The sequence below is a fragment of the Lepus europaeus genome, chromosome 1 (assembly GCF_033115175.1).
Source record: "Lepus europaeus isolate LE1 chromosome 1, mLepTim1.pri, whole genome shotgun sequence".
Taxonomy (NCBI): Eukaryota; Metazoa; Chordata; class Mammalia; order Lagomorpha; family Leporidae; genus Lepus; species Lepus europaeus.
The window spans coordinates 90,410,022-90,423,607 of record NC_084827.1 but is presented as its reverse complement, the minus strand read 5'-3'; the positions used below and the strand labels follow the sequence as shown (position 1 = coordinate 90,423,607).

General features: G+C 42.3%; 1 protein-coding gene across 3 annotated transcripts in view; it reads right to left on the bottom strand.

Moving 5' to 3' along the window:
* The window catches only part of EPC2 (enhancer of polycomb homolog 2), a 136,652-nt gene that overhangs the window by 84,225 nt on the left and 38,841 nt on the right, over window positions 1-13,586 (bottom strand). Inside the window, exon 2 of one of the 3 annotated variants that reach the window (XM_062186536.1) lies at window positions 6,417-6,515. The exons of the other annotated variants lie outside the window; for them this stretch is intronic. The gene's annotated coding sequence lies outside the window, so the exon portion shown is untranslated. The remainder of the gene's footprint in view (window positions 1-6,416; window positions 6,516-13,586) is intronic. 3 annotated transcript variants of the gene reach the window in all.

The window sequence follows — 13,586 nt, the reverse complement described above, 5'->3', positions numbered from 1 at the left end:
CTGTTTTGTAAAAGACTATGTTTCATATAATAAATAGAACCAGTTGTAAATATATAGAGGAAAGGTAACTCCTGGCAGTAGATACTAGAGCTTTGGTCTATCTTTTTAGAGGACAGAGACAGACAGGGATAATGTCAATTCCTCATGACTTTGTGAATTAGTTAAAAATAGCTTAATTTTCTTTTCTTTAGAAAGCATTCTTTGGCCCACCAATTCAATTTACAGAATTCGCCCAAAGAAAATAAGTGAGCAGCAACAACTATTAAAAAAAAAAAACAAAAAAAACCCACTCATGGGGCACCACTCGAGCCTCAGGTGTTCCACTTTTTTTTTTTTTTTTTGACAGGCAGAGTAGAGAGAAAGAGAGAGAAACAGAGAGAAAGGTCTTCCTTTACATTGGTTCACCCCCCAAATGGCTGCTACAGCCAGCGCACTGCGCCAATCCGAAGCCAGGAGCCAGCTGCTTCCTCCTGGACTCCCATGCAGGTGCAGGGCCCAAGCACTTGGGCCATCCTCCACTGCCTTCCCGGGCCACGGCAGAGAGCTGGACTGGAAGAGGAGCAACCAGGACAGAATCCGGTGCCCCAACCGGAGTAGAACCCAGGGTGCTGGCGCTGTAGGCAGAGGATTAGCCAAGTGAGCTGCGGCGCCGGCCAGGTGTTCCACTTCTGATTCAGCTTTTTGTTAATGTGCCTGCAAAAGCAGTAGAAGATGATGGTTCAAGTGCCTAAGCTCCTTCTACCCATGTGGGTGACCCCCCACAGAGTTCTAGTCTCCTGGCTTGAGCTTGATCCAGCTCCGGCTGTCACGGCTATTGGAGGAAGACTGATCTCTCTCTCTCCCTAACTCTGACTTTTAAATAAATAAAATAAATCTTTTTTAAAAAAATGCTCTTCAGGCCGGCGCCACGGCTTAATAGGCTAATTCTCTGCCTAGCGGCACCGGCACACCAGGTTCTAGCCCCAGTCGGGTGCCGGATTCTGTCCCAGTTGCCCCTCTTCCAGGCCAGCTCTCTGCTATGGCCCGGGAGTGCAGTGGAGGATGGCCCAAGTGCTTGGGCCCTGCACCCCATGGGAGACCAGGAGAAGCACCTGGCTCCTGGCTTCAGATCAGCGAGATGCGCCGGCCGCAGCGGCCATTGGAGGGTGAACCAACGGCAAAAGAAGACCTTTCTCTCTCTCTCTCTCACTGTCCACTCTACCTGTCAAAAAATAAATAAATAAATAAAGGCTCTTCATGGGGGCCAGCGCTGTGGTGCTGCAGGTTAAAGCCCCAGCCTGCAGCACCAGCATCCCACATGGGCATTAATTCAAGTCACGGCTACTCCACTACCTATCCAGCTCCCTGTTAATGCCCTTGGGAAAGCAGTGGAAGACGGCCCAAGTGTTTGGCCCCTGCACCCACATGGAAGATTCGGAAGAAGGTCCTGGCTCCTGCCTTCGGCCTGGTCCAGCCTCAGTTGTTGTGGCCATTTGGGCAGTGAACCAGCGGATGGAAGATTTCCCTCTCTATCTCTACTTCCCTCTGTAATTCCGGCTCTCAAATAAATAACAAATTAAGAAAAAAAATTCTCATCATGGCATCACTCATAGGACCCACCCCCCCAAAAAAAAGAAAGCCTAAATGTCAATAAACAGGAACTTAGTTACATAAATACACACACACATACACACACACACGATCAAAAATTTTCACTAGGGGCTGGCGCTGTGGCATAGCCAGTAAAACCACTACCTGTAGGGCCCATATTCCATATGGATGCCGGTTCAAGTACTGGTTGCTCCACTTCCGATCCAACTCCCTGCTAATATGCCTGGGAAAGCAGTGGAAGAAGGGCCCCTGCCACATACATGGGAGACCAGGAATTAACTCCTGGCACCTGGCTTTGGATCGGCCCAGCTCAGGCCACTGAGGACATTTCAGGAGTGAACCAGCAGATGGAAGATCTCTGTTTCTCCCTCTAACTTTTTCAAATGAATAAATAAATCCTAAAAAAAAAATTCTAGTGAGACAACAGTCAAAAACCAACATAAGAGAGCTCTACTTACTCAGGGGGAAAAATGCTATGTATTAAAAATCAATTTGGGCCGGCGCCGCAGCTCACTAGGCTAATCCTCCGTCTTGCAGCGCCAGCACACCGGGTTCTAGTCCCGGTCGGGGCACCGATCCTGTCCCGGTTGCCCCTCTTCCAGGCCAGCTCTCTGCTGTGGCCCGGGAGTGCAGTGGAGGATGGCCCAAGTCCTTGGGCCCTGCACCCCATGGGAGACCAGGAGAAGCACCTGGCTCCTGCCATCGGATCAGCACGGTGCGCCGGCCGCAGCACGCATACCGCGGCGGCCATTGGAGGGTGAACCAACGGCAAAAGGAAGACCTTTCTCTCTGTCTCTCTCTCACTGTCCACTCTGCCTGTCAAAAAAAAAAAAAAAAAGAAAAAGAAAAAAAAAAAAAGAATCAATTTGGGGGCCACTGCAGTGGCACAGTGGGTTAACGCCCTGGCCTGAAGAGCCAGCATCCCATATGGGCACCGGTTGGAGACCTGGCTGCTCCTCTTGCATCCAGCTCTCTGCTATGACCTGAGAAAGCAATAGAACATGGCCCAAGTCCTTGGGCCTCTGCACCTGCCTGGGACACCTGAAGAAGCTCCTGGCTCCTGCTTTCAGATCGGTGCAGCTCTGACTGTTGCAGCCATCTGGGGAGTGAACCAGCGGATGAAAGACCTCTCTCTGCCTCTCCTCTTTCTGTGTAACTCTTTCAAATAAATAAATCTTTAATAAAATTAATTTTTAAAAAATTCTGCATTTTTAAATGAATGGAATCTCCATCAAAATATACAAAATCACTTTTATGGCTATTTGATTTTCTGAAAGTTTCCCTCAAAACCTACTATAAATACACTCAGCTTCTCCCATGGGAGGTAAAGAGAAAAGCAGAACATATAGCTCATGTTCCGGCTTTTCTAGGGTCCAAGGGACTGGGATACTTCAAATTCCTAGGGTCCACTGAAAGCAAAAGAAAGCACCTTGTAGCACCAAAGAATCTGCACTACTACAGATAGTAGCTGGCACAACTCAGTGGAGTCAGAAGTGCCAATTTGTGGCTTCTCCCTTTGGAAGGAAATAAAGAACATTAACATGTATCCAACATTCTGCCATCTAAGACTTGAAGCACTGACTTAACCAATGTACTTGCACAGCTGGGGGCAATGGAAAATAAAGAATTCAATAGCTTCTTGTAGCACCAAAGAATTGCAGGCAGACAGCACAACAAAGCAAGAGAATACAAATGTTTAAAAGAGTAGAATCAATATTTCTTTTTTAAAAAAACTCTATTTATTTGAGAGGCAGAGTAACAGAGACAAGACAGAGGTCTTCCATCCATTGGTTCACTCCACAAATGGCCACAACAGCCGGAACTGAGCCAATGCAAGCTGATCAGAAACCAGGAGCCTGGAGCTTCTTCTGGGTCTCCCACGTTGGTGCAGGGGCCCAAACACTTGGGCCATCCTAAACTGCTTTCCCAGACAAGATTAGCAGGGTTTGGAAGTGGAGCAAATGGCCAAGAAGCATAAAATAGAATGCTTCAACACCAGTAATCATCAGGGTAATGAAAATCAATCATAATGAGATATCACCTCCCATGTATTAAGATGGTCACTATCAAGCAAACACAAGATTACACATATTGGCAAAGATATGGAAAAATCAAAGTTTTGTGTTCTGTTGGTAGGAAAATAACATGGTTCAGCTGCTATAGAAAACAGAATGACTGTTCCTCAAAAAATTTAAAAATGCAACTACCCTATGATACAGCAAACCCACTTCTGAATATATATCTAAAAGAATCCAACAAAACAAGACTTTGAAAAGGGTATGTGCCCCCCAGATTCACTGAAGCATTATTCACAACAACCAAGAGGTGGAAGGAACCTAAATGTTCATGGAATGGATCAATGAATGGATAAAGAAAATGTGGTATTCTTATTCAGTCTCAAAAAAAGAAGGCAGTTCTGTCATATCTTGTAATATAGATGAGTCCTGAGGCTATCATGCTAAGTGAAATAAGCCAGCCACAAAAGACAGCTACTCCATGATACCATTATAAGGTATCTGAAGTAATCAAACTCATTAAAAAAGAGAATAGTGGCTGCAGGGACCAGGGATACAGGGATAACAGGGAGTTGTTGTTCAATGGGTACAGAATTTCAGTATTAAAAGATAGTTTTAGAAATCTGTTGTACTGTGTATATATAGTTTACACATCTGCCATGTACACACAAAGATGGTTAAGATGGCAAATTGTGGTTTTTATACACCGTCCCTTACCCAGAGCAAAAGTTACCCATATCAACTCTAAGACATATTTGGATAAAATTATTTCAAAATTGGGGCCGATGCTGTGGCACAGCGGGTTAACGCCCTGGCCTGAAGCGCTGGCATCCCATATGGGTGCTGGTTCGCATCCCAGCTGCTCCACTTCTGATCCAGCTCTCTGCTATGGCCTGGGAAAGCAGTAGAAGATGGCCCAGGTCCTTAGGCCCCTGCACCCGTTTGGGAGATCCGGAAGAAGCTGCTGACTCATGGCTTCGGATCAGCGCAGCTACGGCTGTTGGGGCCAAATTGTGGAGTGAACCATCAGATGGAAGAACTCTCTCTCTCTCTCTCTCTCAGCCTCTCCTCTCTCTGTGTAACTCTTTCAAATAAATAAATAAATCTAAAAAAATTATTTCAAAATTAATGTAAAATCATCAAAGCCTCCAACCAAGCAATAATCATGTTTTCCATTACAAATTAATGATAGCTACATATCATTTTATTTATTTTTTAAGATTTATTTTATGTATTTGAAAGACAAGAGTTACAGAGAGAGGTAGAGCCAGAGAGAGAAAGGTCTCCATCCACTGGTTCACTCCCCAATTGGCCGCAACAGCCAGAGCTGAACTGATCTGAAGCCAGGAGCTTCTTCTGGGTCTCCCACATGGGTGCAAGGGCCCAAGGACTTGGGCCATCTTCTGCTTTCCCAGGCCACAGCAGAGAGCTGGATCAAAAGCAGAACAGCCAGGGCTCAAACTGGCGCCCATATGGGATGCCAGCGGTGAAGGCCAGGGCTTTAACCTGCTGTGCCACTGCGCAGGTCCCAATATGTCATTATTTTTACAATAACTTACAGGCCAAAAGAATCATATTTCAAAAAACAAAATAAAAAGTAGCAATATGGGGCCAGTGCTGTGACACAATGGGTTAAGCTGCTGCCTGCAGTGCTAAAATCCCATATGGGTGCCAGTTTGTGTAGCTCCCTGCTAACACAGCTGGGAAAGCAGCGGAAGATGGTCCAAGTGCTTGGGAGCCTGCACCCACATGAGAGACCCAGATGAAGCTCTTGGCTTCTGCCTGGCCCAGTCCTGGTGGCTGCGGCCATTTAGGGAAGTGAACCAGAGGATGGAAGATCCCTCTGACTCTGCCTCTTCCTCTTTCTCTGTAACTCTGCCTTTCAAATAAATAAATATTAAAAAAAAAAAAAAAAAAAGGCAGCATTTCCAGAAACCTCAGTGAAACAAAAGAATGAGCATAGATTTTATATTCAGTTAAAGTGTCCATCTAGTATCAACAGTACAGAAAAAATTTATAATTCTGGAAGTAATTCTTGAGGGATCTAAGAACAGTGCTGTGCAACAGAAATGTAACACATGCCAGATCTGAAACACACATTTTAGATGTTCTAGTGGCAACATTTCAAAAATTAAAACATACCTATTTTAACTCAATGTACATATCCAAAACATATCATTTCAACATGTAATCAACCTGAAAACATACTGAGATATTTTATATTTTACTATGCCTAGTCTACAAAATCCAGGGAGTGCTTTCCATGCACAGAACATACCCATTTAGAGTATTCATATTTCAATTGCTCAATAGCCAGAAGTGACTAAGTGGTTACAAAAAGGATAGTGTAGTCCATTTTGATCTTAACCCTAACAAAGAGATGATGAAAAACTTCAGCAGTTTATTATATATTTCTCTCAAAGATAGGGAAAGGTCTGGAAAACTGACATACAAACATCTGCATAAAATCAAATATCAGAGGAGCAAGAGGGGAAAAGAAAAACAGAATGAATAAATGGTCACATGAAAGCTATGTAAATAGCAGTTATTGTATAGCAAGTTAAAGTATGTGGCTAAAAACTAACAGGCCAGGAAATAAAAGATTAACAGAAAACTAAAGACTTAAGAAAAAAAATTTAACACAAAAGTAACCACTACAGCAAAAATACAAACCTTCCCAAATAATACAACTATACATTGTAACATCTAAAACATAGCAAATATAACATAATACACAAAATTGTAAAATATGAAAAAGCTAAGTTTGCACATTTTCAGTCCTATCAATAAATGTGAATGGACTTAACTCACCTACTGATCTCAATTTTGTCCTGTAACTAGCATATAGTTGATTATATGCTGTATACAACAGAAGTGATCCCCACTCCCACCAAAAGTGGTTCAGAAAGGCTAAAAATAAAGGGATAGGCAAAAGTTTATCAGGTAAATAGAAACAATAAGAAATACAAGCAGATTTTAACACCATACAAGCAGAAATTCAATCCAAAAAGCATCAAAAATGACCCAAAAGACCACTTTTAATGCTAATATCCATGATTCACAACAAAGATTAAGCATTTAAGACTGTACATATACATCAAATAACACAGCAACCATTTTATGAAGCAAATCTTACAGGATATGCAAAGTCCAACAGATAAAAACACCCTAATAAGAGAAACTTTCATAAATACTCTCAGCACAAAACAAATCAAATATTCAAAAAAGCAAGGAGCTAAACAGCTTAGATAGATCTTAAAGCTATGCAAAGAGTTTTCACAAAGTTCACAGAAAATGTGCATTATCCTTTTAACTCATTTTCCACAAACTTTTTGAATTACCCCTTGTAAATCGAATTTTATACCCAATGTCCCACTTTCCTAAGTACCCATGAAATAGTCATCAAAACTGTTAATATATTAGTTAAGAATTAGAATGAGTAAGGTATTAAGGAACGGAATAGAAAGGATAAGGAAGGAGTGAAAACTCTAAATTTATGCTTTGGATAGTTCAAAGTTTTAGAACAACATTAATGTGTCACATGCTGAAAAAATAAATAATTAATATCAACAGGGATGTGAGAGAATCCAATATGGAAAATAAAGAGAAACCACAAATAAAACCCTGTATTATTCAAAATGAAAATTCATTCACATAGCAACAATCAAGGAGATAGGAAAGAACTTAAGTTCCTTCGGAAAAAAATGCCTTAAGGTTCGTCTATAAAACTCGGGTAATAATATAGTACCCATAGGAGTACTGCGATTACCATGTAAGTTAATTAATAAAGTATTCAGAATAGTTCAGGGCACACGCTAAAGGATGTTTTTTACTAAGAAAGGTATAATAATCAAAATAGTGGGGTTTAAGAAAAAGCAACAGGACTGCAAAAGTATCAAAGTTTGAGAATTAAAAAAAGCTTTCTTTAAACACTTACTTATAACTAAAAATTCCCAGAAAGCAACAAAGAACTTCCTCAACCCAATAAAGGGCAGGCAGCCATGGAAAACCTACAGCTAACATCATATTTAAAGGCCAAAGACAGAATGCTTTCATTCTAAGATCAAGAACAAGCCAAAGATGTCTATTTTCATCTTTATGAGTCAACATTCTACTTAAGATTCTAGCCAGTGTAGTTATGAAATAAAAAGAACTAAAGTCATACAGATCGGAAAGGAGTAGTATATCTTCTGCAGATAACATGGTCACGCAGCAGTAAATCCTAAGGAATCTCAACAAAGCTGTTAGAATTATAAAGTGAATGTAATAAGATTACAGTTTAATATTCAAAACTCAATTGTATTTCTGTATTCTATCAACTGGAAAATGAAAATATGGCATATACAACAATCAAAAATCACTAAATACTTGGAAACAGGTTAAGGAAGTGTATCAAGAAACTCCAAAGCATCGGCGCAGCACACTGGCCGTAGCAGCCATTTGCGGGGTGAACCAATGGAAAAGGAAGACCTTTCTGTCTCTCTCTCTCTAACTCTGCCCATCAAAAAAAAAAAAAAAAAAAAAAGAATCTCCAAAGCAACATCAAGGTAACATGCTCATGGACTGGAACATTGAAGACTGTTAAATTGTCCATTATCCTGAAAACTGATAAAGATCCAACACAATTCTAATCAAAACTTCCAACAGTGGGACAGGCATGTGGCACAGCAGGTTAGGCTGTCACTTGGAACATCTAAATCCCGTATCTGAGTGCCTGTTTGAATCTCAAACACTCCACTTCTGATTCTGCTAATGCACCCTGGAGGACAGCAGATGATGGTTCAAGTCTTTGAGCCCCTGCCACCTATGTGCCAGGCTCCTGGCTTCAGCTTGGCCTTGCTACTGTTTTTTCCTGTTTATTTATTTGAATAGCAAGGCAAGGACAAAGAAAGATTTTCCATCTGCTGGTTCACTCCCCAAATGGCAGCAACAGCTAAAGCTAAGCCAGGCTGAAGCCAGGAATCTGGAACTGCATTCAGGTTTCCCACATGTGTGGCAGCAACTCATGTACTTACAGCTATCTTTTTTTTTTTTTAAGATTTTATTTATTTGAAAGGCAGAGTTAAAGAAAGACAGAGCCTGAAAGAGAGGTCTTCCATCCACTGGTTCACTCCTCTAATGGCTGCAATGACAAGGGCTGGGCCCGACCAAAGCCAAAAGCCAGGAGCTTCTTCCACAGTCTCCTATATGGACGCAGGGGCCCAAGCACTTGGGTCCATCTTCTGCTTTCCCAGGCGCATTAACAGGGAGCAAGATCAGCTGGAACCGCTAGAGGTGCCACAGGCAGCTGTCAGCTGCTTTACCTGCTACACCACACACTGGCCTCTGGGCTGGCTTCTACTGCCTTCCCAAGTGCATTAGACAGGAGCTGGATTGACAGCAGAGCACCCAGGACTCCAGGAGGCACTCAGATATGGAATGCTTAGTCTGCTGCACCACACCACCAGTGGCATGACACTCTGCCTTTCGAAATAAATCTTAAAAAAAGAAAACAGCCAGAAAAATCTTGGAAAATTTTGATGAACTTACACATTATGATTTTAAGACATAAAAAGCAGACTACAGACTATAAATAAAAGAGTTGATAAACTAGACTTCATCAAAATTTAAGAGTTGTGCTTTTCAAAAAATCTATTCTAAGAAAATGAAAAACTGAACTTGAAAAAAATATTTACAATACATTATGTGAGAGGCCTTGTATGCAAAAAAAAGGATGAAATTTATTTATTTATTTCAAAGTCAGAACTAGAGAGAGACAGAGTTCTTCCATCGACTGATTCTTTCCCCAGATGGCTGCTGCAGCTAGAGTAAGGCCAAATCAAAGCCAGGAACAAGGAACTAAGAGCTTCTTCCAGGTCTCCCACATGGGTTGCATAAGCCTGGGCACTTGGGCCATCTCCTGCTGTCTGTACCAGGCAATCAGCACGGAACTGGATGGAAAGAAGAGCAGCTGGGACACAAACTGTACCCATATGAGATGCCAGCATCACAGGTGGCAGCTTCACCCTCAATACCACAACATATATGAAATTCTTGTAATTCAAAAAGAAAACCCAAATTTTTAAAAAATGAGCCAATGATATGAACAGAAACTTCACAAAAGATAGAGGACTGATCAGTAAGAACCTGAAAAGATGTTCAACATCTTTATTACATCAGGAAAAAGCAAAATAGAATCATAATAGGTTTTCACTATAAGCCCATTATAACTACTAAAATTTAAACTGACAATACCACCTGCTCTTGGGAGTGCCACGTAACGTAAGTACTCTAGAAAGCTGTTGGGAAGTTTCTTATAAACTAAATATATGCTTATCAAAAACTCCATGGGGGCCGGCGCCGTGGCTTAACAGGCTAATCCTCCACCTTGTGGCGCCGGCACACTGGGTTCTAGTCCCGGTTGGGGTGCCGGATTCTATCCCGGTTGCCCCTCTTCCAGGCCAGCTCTCTGCTATGGCCCGAGAGTGCAGTGGAGGATGGCCCAAGTCCTTGGGCCCTGCACCCCATGGGAGACCAGGAGAAGCACCTGGCTCCTGGCTTCGGATCAGCGAGATGCACCAGCCGCAGCGGCCATTGGAGGGTGGACCAACGGCAAAAAGGAAGACCTTTCTCTCTGTCTCTCTCTCTCTCACTATCCACTCTGCCTGTCAAAAACAAAAAACAAAAAAAACAAAAAACTTTATGGGGCTGGTACTGTGGTGTAGTGGGTTAAGCCGCCGCCTGTAGTGCCAGCATCCCATATGGGTGCCGGTTCAAGTCCTGGCTATTCCACTTCCAATCCCGCTCTCTGCTATGGCCTGTGAAAGCAGTAGATGATGACCCCAAGTCCTTGGGCCTCTGCACCTGTGTAGGAGACCCAGAAGAAGCTCCAGGCTCCTGGCTTCCGACTTGCCCAGCTCTGGCATTTGGGGAGTGAACCAGCAGATGGAAGATGTCTCTTTCTCTCCCTGTTTCTGTCTCTGTGTAACTCTACCTTTCAAATAAATAAATAAATAAATAATCTTTTTAAAAAATTAACTTATATAAAAAAATTCTAGCAATCACTGCTAAGTATTTACCTCAGAGAAATAAAACCATGTCCACATACAACTTGCATTTTCAGTGGAATTCTACTCAGCCAAAAACATGAAGTGGATATGGGCAGAGCATGGGGGGAGGACACCAAACTGCTGATATATAAATCATGGACGAATCTCAAAAGAATGTTAAGCAACAACCAGACACATGCTCTTACATAATATACAGTTCAATTTATATGAAGATATAAAACAGAGAACTAACCTATAGAGGGCAACACTGTGGTGGGATAAACCACTACTTCAACACCAGTATCCCATATCAGAACACCGGTTCCAGTCCAGGCTACTCTGCTTCAGATCCAGCTTCCTGCTAAAGTACCTGGGAAGGCAGTGCAGAGGATGGTCCAAGTGCTTGAGTTCCTGTCACCCATGTAGGAAACCAGGATATAGTTCTTTTACCCTGGCTTTGGCCTGTCCCAGCCAAAGATGGCTGTTGCAAACATCTAGAGAGTGAACTAGTAGATGGAAATCTCTGTCTCTCTCTCTGTTGTTCTGCCTTTCAAATAAATAGATAGACAGATAGATAGATAGATAGATAAATACATCTTTCAAAAAATTATTCTGGGGCTGGCGTTGTAGCGTAGTGACCCGGTATCCTGTGTAGGTGCCAGTTTAGGTGCTGACTGCTCCACTTCCAATCCAGCTTCCTGCTGGTGCACCTAGGGAAGCAGCAGAGAATGGCCTGGTGCTCAGGCCCCTACAACCCACATGGAAGACTTAGAGGAAGCTCCTGGCTCCAGCCTGGCAAAGCCCCAACCACTATAGTCATTATCCACTGGGGAAATGGTACAGCAGATGGAAGATCAATCTCCCTCTCTCTATGTAACTCTTTCAAGTAAGTAAATAAAATCTTAAAAAAATTAATCTATATTGATCAAAATTAGATCTGTGAATGCCTGAAACGGAAGTCAGAGAATATGCTTGCAAAAAGGTTAAAGGAAATTTTTGTGGGGAATGAAAACGTTTTGTGGCAAGCACTGTGGCATAATGGGTTAAGTCTCTCCACCTGTGGCACTGGCATCCCATATGGGCACTGGTTCGAGTCCCAGCTGCTCCACTTCCAGTCCAGCTCCCTGATAATGGCCTGGGAAAACAGCAGAAGATGGCCTAAGTGTTTGGACCACTGCACCCACATGGGAAACCTTGAAGAAGCTCTTGGCTCCTGGCTTCTGTCTGGCCCAGCCCTGGCCATTGCGGCCATTTGGGGAGTGAACCAGTAGATAGAAGACTTCTTTCTGTCTCTCCCTCTCTAACTCTGCTTGTCAAATGAATAAATGAATTTAAAAAAAAAATAGCATAAGAAGAAAGTATAGTTTGGAAAATAGAATTTTTTTTATTAAAACACAGACCTGGAGCCGGCATAGTAGCGCAATGGGTGAAGCCGCTGCCTGCAGTGCAGGCATCCCATATGGGTGATGGCTTGAGCCCGGGCTGCTCCACTTCCTATCCAGCTCTCTGCTATGGCCTGGGAAAGCAGAAGATGGCCCAAGTCCTTGGGCCCCTGCACTCACGTGGGAGACCCAGAAGATGATCCTGGCTCCTGGCTTCAGATTGGCCCAGCTCTGGCAGTTGCAGCCATTTGGGAAGTGAACCAGTGGATGGAAGACCTCTTTCTGTCTCTGTCTCTGCCTCTGCCTCTCTGTAACTCTGCCTTTCCAATAAATAAATAAATTTTAAAAAAACCACAGACCTGTGTATCATATAAATGTATTGTACTTTATGAAATTATACTTCAATAAAGTTTAAAGATTCAGAAAAACTGTGATATGAACAAAATAGAAACAAAAATGTTGGAAGGACGTATACACAATGCTGATGGAACTGTGACAAGCTAAACAGGCACTTCCAAAATTGAATGACAAAGTGAAAACTGGTATATTCTGGAGGAGAATTTGGTAATATATGTTTCCAAGGCTTACTAAACTTTCTAACAGTTATAACTTGAAACAACCTATCTCTAATGCTGAAGCAATTGTATTTTAATATATACATATCGGGGCCAGCACTGCAGTATAGCGGGTAAAACCACTGCCTGTGGTGCCAGCATCCCATATGGGCATCAGTTCAAGACCCGGCTGCTCCATTTTTGATCCAGCTCTCTGCTATGGCCTAGGAATGCAGTACAAGATGGCCCAAGTCCTTGGGCCCCTGCATCTGTGTGGGAGACCAGGAAGAAGCTCCTGGTTCCTGGCTTTGGATCCATGCAGCTCTGGCTGCTGCAGCCAATTGAGGAGTGACCCAGTGGATGGAAGACTTCTCTCTCTCTCTCTCTCTCTTTCTCTCTTTCTCTCTGCCTCTCCTTCTCTTTGTGTAACTCTGACTTTTAAATAAATAAATCTTAAAAGAAATATATATATACACATATCATGAATATAATAAACTGTCATTTAACACATTTGGGAAGATAATGTAATGATGTTTGAAACCGCTTATACACTAGGTAGAAAAAGCAGGAAATAAAATCAAATATCCAAAATAATCCCAAATATAGGAAAAGAAGTAGAATGACAGGTGAAAACACATATAGACATAGAATTTTTAAAAAGGCAGAAAATGCTGGAAAGAAATGTACCAAAATACTAAGTTGAGAAATTGTAAGTAGTTTTTATTTTCTTGTCTTAAGCTTTTCAGTGTTTTCTGCAATTTACTACAAGGGTACATACCACAAAAAGCAAACAGTACCAACCTTTAAAATCACTTACATTGATCTTGCAGTTCTTTCAGAATCAAAGAAGAGATAGAAGACAAAGAAGGCAGAAGAAACACTCCTAGGAAAGTCCGGATACTATTCTAACTAAACCTGCAGTTTTCTAGCACAAACTTTCTACACCTCACTTTCAGCCCCTGTAGCATAATAAAATTAACTGGAAAGGTCGAATATGGACTATATGGGAGACCAAAA